The sequence below is a fragment of the Gopherus flavomarginatus genome, chromosome 10, assembly GCF_025201925.1.
Source record: "Gopherus flavomarginatus isolate rGopFla2 chromosome 10, rGopFla2.mat.asm, whole genome shotgun sequence".
Taxonomy (NCBI): domain Eukaryota; kingdom Metazoa; phylum Chordata; order Testudines; family Testudinidae; genus Gopherus; species Gopherus flavomarginatus.
Window position 1 is genome coordinate 7,030,403 of NC_066626.1, and position 14,147 is coordinate 7,044,549.

Genomic DNA, 14,147 nt, shown 5'->3' on the forward strand with positions numbered 1-14,147 from the left:
GTTTTCATCGCCTCTCATTAGCATTTCTACACTCAACCCAAGCAGCACATAACGCTGGGCGCTGTGAAAGTCACAACGTGTTTACAAGCTGCGATTGTCCCGTGCGGTGCTGCTTGGCTGTTGTGCTGCAGCCTGCCAAATCTGAGCCCCTATTGCCGCCTCGGGATTTCACTGATGGCTGGGGTGGGGTTGGCATCTATTGATTACGGAGTGACCACCGGGGTAATGAATAGCCTTGTCTGTTTCCCCCCACCCCACTTACCTTTTTTCCCCTTATAATTTTCTCCCGAGCTCTTACTGTTCTCTGCCAAGCGGTTGATTTACCACATACACACAGCACGATCAGAGGGAAGAGGACAAATGCAGCTTTCCCGAGCAGTACCAGTCCCCTATTTCAATCGGCTAGGTACAGCTCGTGGCTAGTTGCAAAGTTAGCGGAGGCAGAGGGTTCATTCAAAACACACAGTCCGTGCAATGGCTCGCAGGAAACTCTCTCGCAAACCAGAGGGAATGGAGCCTATGCCAGGGTTGTTCAGACCGAGACCAAGAAAGGGCCGAAAAGAAGTGTGGAGTGACCAGCTGGTCAATGAAAGGGCCGGCTGGTCTAGAGGAGATCGGGAGAACCCCGAGGCCGAAGGAGGATGAGCAGCTATTCAGATGGCTAATGCTACACTTTGGAGGTTACGAAAAGACATTAAAATCCAAGGAGAATTGAATTCACAGACCCTCTCCCACAGGAGAGCGGGGCTGCCCTCACATCTGGGCTGCTGAAGCAGGCAGAACTGGTGTTTGACAACCGTCTCTGGCAGGTAGGAAGGCTTGGACAGCTCACCCTGCGGGTTTCCAGTGGCCAGGTGAGTCCTTATCTCCTAGCCCTAGAGATTTATATTCCTGCCTCTAACCTGTTAAACGAAGCTACTGATCTCCTGGGAACTTCAAACGCAGAGCAGTAGCCTCACTATTTATCTGCTTCCACAGAGTATTGTTTGAGAGATCACAGATATGCTAATCCCTGGTACCTGTAAACAGAGGGCAGGGACAGGAGAAGGGTGAAGGGGTGACCGAAGCACTGCATTGTGTGCTTGTGTTTGTGGATTTGTGACCCCCAGTGGCTGCCTTTAAGGGCTGTTTAGCAACCCTCCCCCAACTCTGATTAATATTCCCTGCCAGCTAATTGATCTCCTAAAACCAAACGCTTATGAAGCTTACTAAACAAATCTCAGCCTTTGCAATCGAAATGGTGCAGTTGGGTCAAAATGCCTTGAAATTACTCCTCAGGACAGAAAAATGAAACAATCCAACCTTGTTGCACTGCTTGTCCAAAGGAAGAAGGGGAAAAAAAATTGGCCCCTGTGCCCAGCCAGTTCTTAATTACATGACAGGCATTTATAAATAACTGGATCAAACATTTTCTGGGGAAATGAAAGAAAAAGCAAGACAGATGTTTGGCATTTGGCTAAAAAGAAGAAGGGGAAGAAGTGAGCAAAATGACAGTAAATCAAGGTTGAATGGTGGGTGCTAAGGAGCCGAGTCAGGAAGGAGGACTAACTGGCATGCATTGCTTATTGAGCTTTTCCCAATGAAATGCAGAGTAAACGAGCTCTGGTATTGCTAACCCCTCGGAGGTAGAGCCCATGCGAAGGCATCGCTGTCTTAGAAGTTTATAAAGCAGGCCAAAGCTCAGCTGGAGGAACCCCTCGGGAAGAGCAGCATGTCAGGGAAGGGATTCAAGTTTTCCAGGGGGAGCTCTGTTTTCATTCCTTCCCCAGCCCCCTATTATTGTTGCATTTGGAATGCAGCTGGACCTAGAGGCTTCAGGAGAGATCAGGGCCCCATTGCCGGAAGCACTGTGCAAACGCATAGACTGAGTGGCCCTCTAAACTGACTGTTCTAGGCCCAAAGACTTCACCATCTAAACAGACAAGACAGAGAGAGGGAGAAGGGAAGCAAAACAGAAGCAAACAGCTAGAGTCACAAAGGTATTTAGGCTCCTAACTTCCATTGATTCCTTTGTGGGTCACTTTGTGGAGCTGGGCCAAGGTGGACAGAGTTTCATTATATAGTAGGATTTCTTTTCAGGGTGAAGGTGTAGTGTCTTGATACATCAATACATCCCTTTACAATCACATATTATGGGGTAGGGGTCTCAGCTCCCCTCTCTCCCCACCTCTGCACCCATCGATTTCAATAGGAGCTTTGAATGCACAAGGGAAGCAGACATGGTGGAGTCCTCTCAAGACCTAAGGATCTGGGCCCTATACTCCCATGGCTTGCAAGCTGTAAAGTGCAGCAGCTTGCTAGACATCTGCCTCCATGTCCTCTGCACAGGCCAGATAAGCGTTTTCTTGGGAAGCTGTCATGTAAATTACAACACACAAGGCAAAATGACACTGCAACGCCTGAAAAAGGGGGCATGGCTTGAAAAGATGGGAGAGGAGTTAGGGACATGTACTGTTGCTGCTATCCTGGAAAAAACAATTCAAAGGCCAAATACTGCTCATTACAAGGGTGGGACTCAGAATAATTCTGTCCAAAGCCAGTTAAATCAATGGCGTTAATCATGAGCTCAACCCCTGTAAATGAGAGAATTTGGTCTTCAGCTACTACTCCGCCAAGCGGACAGTAAGTCAATGCTGTGCTATGTAGGGCTGTGTCTTTCCCGGCCCTGCAGTTGGGGGCAGGCTGTCCCTTGCTTAGTCCACAATGACCTTGCAATTCATGCCCAGAGGACCACAAGCTTATTGCAGTTTCCTCATAAAAAGGTTTTGTTCAGGGCCTCCCTCACAGCTCTGGTGCACAAGGGGGCTGCAGCATGTGCACTCATGGGACTGAACAGCCGCAGCTGGGTGATCCCCATAGTGGGCTGCCCTTTGTACTCATAGCCGGCAAAGTTGTAGATTGGCTCGAAGGTCCATTTGTTGATTTATAGCCCTTATTACTGCAGCGTTGGCTATACCGATGTCCGCCTGGATCATTTCTGTTAGCCTCCAACTTTCAGGGACCCCAGGATCACATCTCAGGTTGGCCGGTGGTGAGTTACTATGATGTAACGGTAGCTCCCAGAGGTCCCATTGTGCTGTGCAAACACTCAGTAAGAAGCAGTCCCTCCTGCAGACAGTTCAAAATCTAATCTAATTTTACAAGATAGACTAATATAATCTAATTTTATAATCTAAGAAGATGGTCAAAAGGTGGAGAGAAAGGAAAGATTCCCAAACAGGGAAGTGAGGTGCAGAGAGATTGAGTTTGGCTACACAATGGAAATTGAAAGGCATAGCTATAATAGAATAATTATCCTGCTACAGCTATGCTGATATAACCCCCTATTTGGACACTTTATTCTAAAGTAACTTTTAGACTCTTCCAGTAGAATTACACCACTTCCAAAGTGGAACAGCATCTAAATGCCTTGAAAAATCTGCACCAAAAAGCCTCAGACGTACTCATCTGAGACTTGCAGAGGCTTGGAAAAGTTTTCTTTTACTACTCAAATCCATATGCCCTGCCCCCATGTTACAGCTGCTGCCATGTGTGTAATATTCAGGGCTCTGCAGCTTCCCCAAGGCAGGGTCTGTAACTTTTTGATCTCTTCAGTGAGTGTTTTCTAGCGTGCCCACTGCTGGTTCCCTCAGATGTTTTCTTTTTCTCTTGTGACTGCAGGATCTCTCCATGTTCATTTTGTGCGATCGTTTGGTGACCTCAGCCCTCTCTGTACGTCTTGACAACAAGAAGGAGTATATGGCCCATTTTAATTAACAGAGGCCTCCTAATTTCACAAACCTTGGGCTGCACTCTTTTCTGGCATCCACCCTGTGTTGCCCTGCTGAAGCCATCGGGGCTGCAGAATGTGGAGTGCTCAGCACTCTGGGAAATCAGGCTGCTAATTGAGGTGCCAAAATATGGAGTTAGGAGGTTACATTAAGGCAGCTGTTGAAAAGCTCATCCATAGCTTTAACTTCAGCACAGCTACATTCAGATGCATCAGAAGTATCAGTGTAGCCTGAATTCAGAAGCATCAGTTTTGCACTCCACTCTGGCCTCTGTATGCTGCGGGGGCAGTTTGCAGAGGTAGAGGGAAACAATTCCCCAGCCTGGCGCACGTGGCCCTGTGCTGCTTTACAAGCCCAGCACAGGGATGTGTTGGGGGTGGAAGGGTGTGTGTCCATAGGCACCATGAAGGAGTCTGGGTTCTGGTGCAGCCTGTAGACAACCCCGAGGAAGATGCTGGAAGATAGAGCAGCCCTTAGGGGCCAGTTTGGCTCCTGCAGAAGCCCAGAATCAGCGCAAAAGTAGTGTAAAAGTCACCTATGTTGTCTCTTCTCTCTAGGCTGCTCTGTCTGCATTTCCCATCTCAGGAGATGCAGCTATCCCAGAGTGTTATTCCTCATAGAATATCAGGGTTGGGTGGGACCTCAGGAGGTCATACAGTCCAACCCTCTGCTCAGAGCCGGACCAATCCCCAACTAAATCAGTTGCCTTATGGTAGGCTACCCAATGCGGAAATCCGAAAGCCCAGAAGACAGCATTACACTGCGAAGAGCAGAAAACTAAATATTTATGAAGATATAATTGGTTAGAAAAACTTCCAGGGAAGGACATTGGATTGTTGGCATGCCAGGTAATTAGCCCTGGTAATCCGTCAGCACATGGCACTGTGCACCAACATACCAGCTCTTGAGTTGTCTGATCCCTTAAGAATCTGCCCACAAACAAGTGCACTTGTCAGACAGGAGTATGAGTTCAGATTAAGGGGGAAGAGATAGCTCAGTGGTTGGAGCATTGGCCTGCTAAACCCAGGGTTGAGAGTTCAGTCCTTGAGGAGGCCATTTCAGGATCTGGGGCAAAAATCTGTCTGGGGATTGGTCCTACTTTGAGCAGGGGCTTGGACTAGATGACCTCTTGATATCCCTTCCAACCTTGATATTCTATGAGACCAGGCTTTTGTGCACCACATAATTAGCTCATTTTTCTCTAGCAAACCACTGTGATTTCTGATTGGGGAGGAAGTGAGCCAGGTGTGATTGCGCCCATGAAATGGAATGCAGGAAGGCCAAATTGTGCCGAGGATACCAGGATGCAAGGGAGCATGGGAAGGCCCCTAAACTTGTGGAATGGGGGGAGTTATCCTTATTCCTGAGCATGTTGCAGGTCTCTGTGGGTTTAGGGTGGTGGGGTTGAGGCAAGATGGGGGGAGGGGAGGAGGGAAGCAGAGGTGGGTAGCAACTGCAGTGCTTTGGGTCCCAGCCTTACTTTCCATCTATGTCTTCTACATCCTCCGCCCCCAGGAAGAGGCTAGTGCCAGGGGCAGATTGTGGGAAGGAGAAGGGTGGCATTCCCCAAAGTGCTGCCCACACAGCATGACTCCCCCACTTATGGTACCCAGACGAGCTATCCTGGGCTGGGCTCTGGGCTAGGCTCCCCCTGGCTGGGTTGGCTTTTTACCCTGCCTGTGTTCTGACTTTGGAATTTGCAGGGGCTGCCTGGACTCCCTTCAGCTCTCATTTGCAGGATCAGCCTCAGCCGTGGTGCTGCGGCCTCTCTCTCAGGGGTGTGGTCTGCAGGCTCCTTCTGCAGAAGGGGCCAAGCCTCGCTGTGGTTTCATGCTGCAGCTCCATGACCTCCCTAATGGCCAGTGGCGCTGAGGCCGGGCAGGGGAATGACGTGGCAGAGAGTTACAAGAAAGTACCAACTCACTGTATGTACATGAAATGACCCTTCCGGCTGCTCATGGGCTGAAGATGAGTATGGCAGGAGAGCTCCTCAGAGAACCGCTGGCCCAGGCCCCGAGGAGCCCTGTATTCCTTTCCCAGGTATCATGTGTTCTGCAGTGTTTAGTCTTGAGTCCCTTGCAGAACTGGTCCACGCGCTCTACAGGCCCTGCTGCTCTCTCCTCTATGAGGCAATACGGAAGGGGAGCAGGAGGCACCAAGTCTCATGCACAGAGCTGTGGGCCCTTTCCATGGGTTTTTTCTGCTGGGATGGTCACATTTAGCCCTGAGTTAACGTTCTGTGTAAATGGAACTGCACAGAAAGGCAGAGAGAACGGCTGCTTTCCCCGGGGATTATCCCCTCCCTCAGCCGCGTGGGCATTTCTGCTGCACCAAGTCAGCCAGCATTAATGTGTATGGCTGTCCCCACCCCACAGCAATTGGTAGCTCTGCTCCTCTGCAAGGTCGGAGTGAGGGATGTGGAGGCTCTGCTCCTTCATGTGGATAGTTCTGGTGTCTGGTGGATCTCCTGGTTCATGGGTATCCCAGCCACTGTGTGGACCAGGAGCTGGGGTAAATGCTACTCCCCTGGGTGAATGAAACTCTGCAAGTCCTTACTTCAGTGTTCTCTCAGGGCTCACTAACAGTATTCCCATGCACTTCTGAAGTCTCCCATTAGCATAACTGGGCTTTGGATCAGGCCATAGCATGGGACTAAGCACCCCAGGGGATGATTTGGCCCTCAGTTATGGAAGGTAGTTGTATCTGAATAAGAGACTTCTCCATTACAACCCGGCTTCTCTTTTTGTCTGCCCTTGCAGCTGCAGTGAAGTGACAAAAGACCTATAACATCAAAGAGTCTTGCCAAGAAAGTGATTGCACTGCCACAAGCACAGCATTGGGATGTCACAGGAGGGTCAAAATAGCCAGGCATCTTTGCAAATCCCTTTGAGTAGTGCGTACAAAAATGGCAAAGGGTAAAATTTTCAAACGCGCATGCATGACTTAGGAGCCAACGTCCCATTGCGTTGCAGTGGGATTCAGGCTCCTAAGTCACTAAGACACCCTTGAAAAGTTTGCTCAAGTCATCCCCCATAAAAGCAAATGTAAGGTAAACAGAAAAATCCTATGTTTCAGTAGGACACAATTTAGCGGGGGAGGTTTAATTTGAGAGGAACCTTAAAAGGCAAGAAAAAAATGACATGAAAGGGAGCATGTCACAGTAAGTAACCAAGACAGCTGGACTAATCAGGAGCTAATATGGGAATGCCCCAGCACTGTACAAGGGGGTGCACATCAGTATCAAATAACAGTACATTCCCGTGAGGAATACCAACTTCCTTTCCGGGAAGCGGATTTTGCCTATTTTGAAAATCCTGGGGGCGACTGTTTCATGTAGGATTTCCATTGCTGCCCTCTTTCCCAGTTCTCGGCTGGGGAGCAGGAGCAGGATTTACTGGGGGCGTGGCACTTTTCCTGTACATTCCTGGGAGTAAGCAAGCCTTCATCTGACCACCCGTCTCAGAGTTAAACAACAAAACGGGGGGATTGTCCTTGCATGTGGGGTGTCTTGCACCAGTCATCAACCCTGCATTACAGTGTATGCACTAAGTGGGGTAGCACAGGATTTTGTCTCTGTGATAGTCATTGGTTCATTAAGATTTTAGCCATTTTTTTTTCCAAGAGCGGGCGAGGGCAAGTTTGAGAAATGGTGATGGAGGAAAATGGCTAGAAAGGCAACTCGCAGTACACAAGAACTAAACGCGAGGGAAAGTGGCACATGGCCCCTTTAAATGTAGACAAAACTCAGTGCTGCAGGGTGGTACACACTGCCACGTCTGGAATTGTACTGTGCTTGGATCCTTAACTTTGTGCCCCACGCTTACATGGATGTAAATGAGGAGTAACCCCATTTTGACCAAGGGAGTCATATCGATGGGATAGGAGATTTGAGCCCTTTATTTTCCTTATCCAACTGCAGAGAAACCTTACAGCCCCTGACTTCAGAACTCCCCTGAAAGAACTGTGCGGGCAGTTACTCCATGTCTGAGGGGACGAAGTGCCGTACATATCCAGCATGCAGAGTCTGTTGGGCTGAATTCCAATGTGTGCCTCCTTTCCAGCCCAAAGCTGCTTCTACTGTACAGGCAGGGTGAGTAGAAAAGGGGTGGGAAGAGCCCCTGCAGGCTCCACTGGGAGGTCTCGTTGCAGGATTAGATGAGCCAGAGGTTAGAACGCCTGAGTCTTGACTACACTACGGCTGCCCCCTTTGCAGTGCTCTGCATTACATGTTCTAATTTTCCTCATGTAGACAAGGCCCTTTCATGCTGGAAGGGGTGTGCAAGTGGGTTGTTAGAGGGACCTATCTCATGCAGGAACATACTTACAATATTAAACAATTTAAGGGCCAACTCCTTCCAGTGTGGAGACTCACCTTGTTGGTATATGAAGAGCCGCGCTAAGACATGGGACGATCTGTACTGAACATGCATGTGGCCTGTAGTTGCCATGTCATTGTTCCTAACTATGAGAGTGAGCCAAAGCCCAATGGAAAGACTTGTGTTAGATTTAATGAGCTTTGGATCAGGTTTAGCGGCCCTGCTGACTTAAACTGCAGGACTGAAGCCTAAGGGACCGTCTGGAAAGCTTTGTTTTATGTTTTTTTGGTTTAAACAGAAAAAAATTATCTTACATCATCATTCAGGGCTGTACATTTTAGGATTACTTAACAACATCTGTTTATTTTTAAATCTGGTAGGTTTAATTCCTGGCATTAGGTAGAATTTTTTTTTTAAAGTCAAATACTGCAAAAATAAACTAACAAATTATAAAGCAAAACTAACTTACAAAGGCCCTAACAAGGCAATCATTTAAAACAAGCCCTGCCTTCATCTGGGAGATGTGCTGAAATTGTAATTACACAGTACATGCATTTTAAAGCTCCTCATACTAATATGTAAACTACATGCAATTAAATCAATTTTAGGGGGAAAAAAACATAATATGCCAGGGCAATGTTTAATGATATGTAGTTGACGTGATCACTGAGGACTTTAAAATAGGAAAGAGGCACAGATAGTATACTTTAGTCCTTAGGATTTCATTAGGAATTTTGCCTGGTTGAAGATTGCAGGATTATACCTGCATTTTCACCACTTCACCCTAATAGCACTGGCTACTCATCCGATGGATATTTACTCCTGGGATAGCTCTGTTGTGATTTGCTATGCTCAGTTGGATATGGAGAAGTGTTTTTGGTGTCTAGCATGTGGGAGAATTCCCGCTTTATCCCCCTTCTTTCTCCTTTGCCACTTCCCTTTTGTGCTCAAAGGGCAAATCCTGCAGGCCTCACTCCCGGCAGTTTTGCCTGCATGAAGGGGGCAGGATTGGATCCTGTGCAGAGGAGGCTGCAGAAGGCTGTTCTGCACTGATTTCTGCAGGGCTGATTGTGACCAAATCACAATTAGTGTGACAGGCCTGCTAATTATCCCCCTGTCAAGTGCAATCAGGCTGCTGCTCTTTGACACTGGGAGATCGCACAGCAGAATGTGACCCCCAAAGCAGGATCCCTGCAAAACTCTAGAGCAGTGTTACAGATCAAACTCGTCACTCATGAGTAGTGTTTCAGAGTGAGCTGGGTATTTCCATCCTCCCCATCAGTGGTGCTGGAACAATTGGAATAGTGGGGGTGCTGAAAGCCATAAGACTCAACTGTAAATCCTGTATATGATGGAAACCACTTCAAGCCAGGGGGTGCAGGTCCAGTACCTATGCACCGTCAAACTGCTTGTCAGCCCCTTTGATTGAAATCTCTCTCTCTTTTTGTTCTTCAGGAAAAGAGAAAACATTCATGCTTAATCCAATTAGCTCTTTGCATGTTTCTCTTTAACTCATTTCAATCTAGTGCTTATGCTTCAACAACTAGCTAATTTCTCCCGGATTGCTTTCCCGATTTGCATAGAAAGCAGATTTATGAATTCTGTGCTCAGTGGTGTCTCTTTTGGGGAGGGCTGTAGATTTCCTTCTTTACATGGCTCCTGGCTACTGTATGCATTTGCTTTGTTATTTAATTCATACTTGCTGCCATAAAAGGAAACCATAGATGCCGATCTTAATAAAAAAGATTTACAAGATTAAAAAAAAAATCAGAGGATGGCAGAAAAATGAGAGAGAGTTTGAATAATCTTGGTTTATGTTCTTAAATTAATTAATTCCGATGATTTGGTGACTCAGATTTGGAAATATATTTCCCTGGATTTTTTTGAAAGTAGTAAAAGTAAAAAATACTGTAAGAAAAGTAAAGCAGAGGTTAATAAAACTCTGCTTTGCAAAATTCTCCCTCTTTCTATCTAGATATACCTGTACAAACACATGCATATTCACTCACTCCTGCATGGAATAGAGTTGAAGAATCTTCTGGTTTAAAATCCCGAATAAAAATCTAAAATATTCCCAGGTCAGAGGGGCACTGTCTCATTAAAACCACCATGGTCCTGAAACTGCAATGCAGACATTAAAGTGCAGTATTTTTCAATTAGAGCTGACGAATTCAATCAAAATTCCATAGATTAGGATGAAATGAGGCATGGGTCATTTACAGGGGAATTTAATTGCAGAGCCATTAGACAAATAGTATATTTGCCATTCTCACATTATCCATCATTTTAGACATCAATAGAAGGAACAGCATCTTCAGCACTTCCCAATCTCAGCCTGTAAACACTCCCTTTCCCCATAGCTCCTGATTATATCTGATTTCATTTAAAGCCATGGGGGATTATAAATGTTCATGCAATCAGGTTCATTAGGACTCTGAAATCTCATTTCTGATTTGTACTGCTTTGTGGATCACCCGCCTCAGTGCAGCTTGTGGAAAGCCTCTGCTTTTAAAATCAGATGCTATTTCATTACAATGGCCAGCTTGGGGGGCTGTTGTTGTTGCGGTTAGCGATTTACCCATTCAGCACCAGATCATTTTGTAAGTATATTTCCCCCCCCCCCCCCAATGAGGACCAACTGCTGAACTCCAGTGGGAGTTGTGCCATTGTCTCTCATGGGGGGCTGATCGAGACCCTGGTTAGTAGTGTGTATGTAATGTGTGTACACACACACACAGAGCAAATATAGGAAAGCACATTGGAACACTCTGGCCAAACGGGGGATCCTGCCTGGGCCAGGGCGAGTTTTGTTGTTGTGTCTGTAAGGTGATTGCTGTGTCTAGAGCCACTCGCTGGGAATGGGCCAGAATCCGCCCCTCCCAGGTTAAAAACCTGAGCCACAATGTAAGTAAGAGTTGGCCAAGATTGCATTGCAACTCGCCCTTGGCCCTAAATATGCGGGGTGATAAGGAGACACACGGAGATCGTCGCTAGATAGAGTCCATTGAATAGATCTTATTTAAGAGGTTTGTTTTTTAAAGTTTCCTGCAAGCATCCAGCTATTGAAATTTACTTGGCGACTATAAAAACCTTTAACACTCCCTTATCGCTGCTCTTTATTCTGCCCAACGACGTATATTTTAAAAAGCCAGTTCACCAAAGCTCCGTGCAGAGTATTTTCATATTTGTATTGTTGCAAGACACATGCTGGATAAACAACTCGTGCAAAGCGTAAGGGAGACTTGTTAAGGTCACTGACATTTCATCCATAATAGCAGCTTAATATTAACTGCATTTCATAAAACACACGCGCATCCAGAGAGAAGAAAAAAAAACCCACCACCAGAAAAATCCTCATTTTACCCAAATGTAATGTGCGCTCATTGCTGTGTTAGCTGCCTCAGTAACTTAATTGGAATGAAACGTGAAAAATGTGTCATTTTTGAAGAATTTATGCATCACTTCCTAGAAATCTCATTGTGTTAACTAGCAGCCTACTGTGTTCTGTTTAGCAGTCATAATCGCATTTTTATGTGTCTCTGTATTATAAGTTAATGTGACCTCCTGTCTTTAGCTGACGAAAAAAATGATCCCTTCCCATAACATCTGCATCAAAACCAGGGGCTGGTAGGAAAGTACTGAAATGTGCATTTCAAAATGTTCCTAGGAAACTTGCTAACTTTGCTCAGAGATGGGGAACCAAATATGTACAGAAAAGCTGCCTACCACATGAATAATGACACAGAGAGTTAGAAACCACTGCATTGAGCATAGGCAACAGCAGATACTGCATTTTCAATCATGTTTATTGCTTACAAATTGCGTTACAAAAGAAAGCTCCTTTTTTTTTTTTTAGTGGAGTGCTTAAGCAAACACTTCTAGAATTGCAGTAGCACTGAAATGCCCAATCTCAAAAAGCGATGCCTGAAAAGCTCACGTACTTATACCCCAGGGTTAAGTGTATAATTCTGCTAAAGAACTCGTGGACCACACGGTGGAGAATGATGTTGTCATTAGAGCATCATGATCCAAGAGAGGCTGCTTAGCCCTGCATTTATGTACAAACTCATAACCTAGCAAACGTTCGTGATTAACACACAGACGGCACTCACACAATCCAATAATCAATATTTGAATTACTGAATGTCTTGGGATAGGCAGTACAGTCCTACATTCTGCTAGGGCTAGAGAAGACGGCTACAAATATATACCCCAGAGGAGAACAATCCACTCCCCACCTCCAACGCCCTTAATTCGGATGAAACGCAGGTAACTACCACAGCCGAGGCTAAGAGTGCGACTGTTGTGCATATGGCGCCACCTGGAGTATGTAAGGAAGATGCCTTTAAACAGCACAGCAATCAGCGATTTCACTTGATTCAGCAAGCTGGGCTATGCTATTCTGGATATTTTGCAGTGGCTGTTGATGCATGTAGCTCTGAAGCTGACACCGGTTTCCTGTGCTATACCTGGACTGGCACTGATGACACAGGAAGAGATATTTAAAGAGACCGAGGTGGGAAACCTATTGTTTTCTGGATGTACTGGTTGATCAGACAGGAGAACTTTGATAATAAGACAGGGGGCAGATCTCCCTTTTCCCTTGCTAAGCTCACATTAAGAAGGCCAGATTTCTTATCTGTGAAGAAGGCCAGTTTACTTTCTCATTATACATTCTGTTGGCTTCTACGCTGGGCTGTCAATTTACTACATTGTCCTGTGCTTTCATTCTGAAATATTTTTTGAACACTGCATTTAAAAATGTACTGTTTTATTGAGTGTGCCCCTTTGAGAAGTTGCCCTGCTAATTATGTGACAGTTAAAAAAGTGCCAGTAGGATATGTGAATGCTACAGTGAAAATGTTTTTTTTCTATATGCAACCGTGCAGATGGACTATGAAAAATAAGACAAGGATGAAAATTAGACCTATCTTTGCTGGTTTGGATACAATGGAGCCCGGCTCTGATACCCCTTATGCCCAACCTGCCCCAGATAAACCCATCCAGAAGCAAAACACAAACAATCCCCGAAAACAAAACATCCCCCTGAAACAATCAACCTTTAAAAAAGGTTAATGAAATCTTATAAATCAAAACCAAACACTCTCCACCAAACAGAGTGTTTGCCTTTAGTAGGGTACCAGAGACTCCATGAAGGCCACCAGAGACGTCAGGATTGCTATAGATTTGACGTGAAAGGTGCTCAGATAGCATGGTGATGGGCAGCAGTATGGGCAACAGCTGTTGAAGTTCTGGATGCATATGAATCGCTGGGACTATGTCAGACAAGCGCGTGTTAGGTACTTTGCAAAATCTGGGCCTAATTCCAGTTGCCATTCCATTCTCCTGTGCATATATGCTAGTGGCAACAGCCCCCGCTACCACCTAAGCCTTTCAAATGTGGGGCAGAAATTTGGTAATGGGGGCTCTTCGGTCTAGCAAACAAAGGCATAATAAGATCCAATGTCTGGGAATTGAAGCTAGAAAGCTTTGGACTTAAAATAACAAGCACGTTGAGGCCAAATCAGAAAGGCTGCGTTATGTCTAGCAAGGGACATAGAAGGCAATAAAAAGTTCTTTAAATACAGTAGGAGCAAGAGAGAGCTGAAGAAAAGTGTCGATCTTCTACTCAGTGGGGAAGGAGAGCAAATAACTGATGACACCAAAAAGCTGAGATGTTTAATGCCTACTTTGCTTTAGTCTTCACTAAAAAGGTTAACAGTGACCAGATACTCAACCCAACTAGTACTGTGTTAACAACAAAGGCAAAGGAATGCAAGCCAAAACAGGGAAAGAACAGGTTAAAGAATACTTAGAGAAGTTAGATGCATTCAAATCGGCGGAGCCTGATGAAATTCATCCTAGGGTATTTCAGGAGCTAGCTTTTGCAATCTTGGAACGGTTAGCAATTATCTTGAGAACTCCTGGAGGTCCCAGAGAACCGGAGAAGGGCATACACAGTGCCTATCTTTAAAAAGGGGAACAAAGAGGACCCAGGGAAGTATAGACCAGTCAGCCTAATTTTGCTACCGGGAAAAATACTGGAACAAATTATTAAATA